A 1,865-nucleotide genomic window follows, 5' to 3' on the forward strand; every position below is an offset into this window, starting at 1 on the left:
TGCATATCAATAATGTAGTACTTAAAAAGAGAGTAAGCTGATAAGGTAAAAATTATTATTATATTTGTCATCCATCACGTGAAAATCACTAAGTCATGTTATATTCTTTGCTAAAAACCTATTTTATATGAACAGTCTATCTGACTTTAAGTTCAGGCTCCACTATTCAATAGCTTATCAATTTTAATAGGTCAGTCTTTTTATCTTGCTGCTTTTTGAAACTATAACAACCATATTGTATATCTATTTTTTGGAATAAAACATCATTGAAGCAGATGGTAATTGAAGTTTATCTACAGTCTCTGGTATAAGACAAGTTTTCAATTTTTGCTAACAGTTAATTTTATTATTATTCAGAAAATGATCCATACCAACTGTACACAGTAATAATGAACAGACAGTCTTTGTTCATTGCTTAAGAAGAAAAATGCTGCAAATTCAGGGTGGCAAGGCAGGGCAGAACTAATGTGAGAAGGAATCTGGTAAAATAAAATCCTACTAGCACTATGATGCTTATAAAATCAACTAAATTTTTAAAGCATCAGTGATCGCTTCTCGGCCTTTTGGCTAAGATCAAGTGTAGTAAAGCATCAGTGAATTGAAGATATAAGGCTCCACAGCACAAAATGTTCATGAGAATGATACAGCACACATACAATTTTAAACATAGTGTTTGGCACCTGGCAGCATCTGGGAAGAATTCTATCTGTTCTCATTATTTCACAGACAACTACAGTCTGACTAGATAAAGAGGTTTTTTTCTTTTTTTTTTTTTAACAGCTTTCTATGTGTTAGAATTAGTGATTGCATGAGTGGTAAAATTTCACTTCTTCCCTCCTTACCAATATACTCTATTTCCTTGAACAAAAATATCCTTGAAGTAGAAACTGGCAAATCAGAAAGTAAATTCTCTACTATGCATATAAGAAGTGCAAAATTCATGAATCTTGCCCATAACTGGAGCTGAAAACTACCATGTACAGAGGTGCTTGTGAATTGAAGACATTGCTTAATCTCCTACTGCTATCAATCCTCACCCTTGGCAAGTCCTTTACTTGGAGGCTAAGAAGAAAGAAGGATAAAAAGAAAACTGTGGTATCCTTTTGAACACAAAGAACAGGGCAGCCACGTAAAAGAAGAAAACTGTTCTTTCACCTCGTGAAAGGAAAAATTTAAAGGACTCTCATAGTAAAATGGACAAAAGTATCACATAAAATTAGAGCAAACTGTAGTGTTAAACCCAAAGGGAAACCTTTCTTTTTCAGTACTGTATTTCCCTGTAGCAATTGAAGACAATTTCACCATAGCCGTTGGTAATGATCTGAATCAAAAGAAGAAAGCAATTTGAAAGCACATTGGAAAGAAGTTTGAGTATGCACATGTATATGTGCACACATGCATGTGTGTGAGTGTTTTAAATTGCAGTATATCTTAAATATTGGGTTTTAGGGGAAAAGTTTTCATGTTCTACAAAGCAAATCTTTAAAGAATGTAAAAAGAAAAATGTTGCCTTTATGGTAGAGAAGGTTACCTTTTTATCTCAAGAAAGCAAAAGAAATATTTTGTCCTTTATACCTGGTATTTAGAGACTTTCATCCTTTTGGCAAAGGAATTTTTGAACTAGTAGAACTTGAAGTTAAGCGTCAGCTTTAATAGAATCCCTTTGAGTGAAGTGGCCAAGAATTAATAATACATTACACATACCATTGTGTCTGATAGTCTAGATAAAAATGTGTTTGCAGAGTTCTTTTATGATGACATACACAATTTTAAAATATACATCAATGATATTTTAAATATTAGAATAAAAGGTCGCTTATCAAACACAATTCTTACACTGAACATACCCCATATTTCTACAAAGA

General features: G+C 32.6%; 1 pseudogene; it reads left to right on the top strand.

The window, feature by feature from the left end:
* Positions 1 to 547: 547 nt before the first annotated feature.
* LOC116889551 lies at positions 548 to 755 on the top strand (annotated as a pseudogene).
* Positions 756 to 1,865: the final 1,110 nt, after the last annotated feature.

The sequence above is a fragment of the Rattus rattus genome, chromosome X (genome assembly GCF_011064425.1).
Source record: "Rattus rattus isolate New Zealand chromosome X, Rrattus_CSIRO_v1, whole genome shotgun sequence".
Lineage (NCBI taxonomy): Eukaryota > Metazoa > Chordata > Mammalia > Rodentia > Muridae > Rattus > Rattus rattus.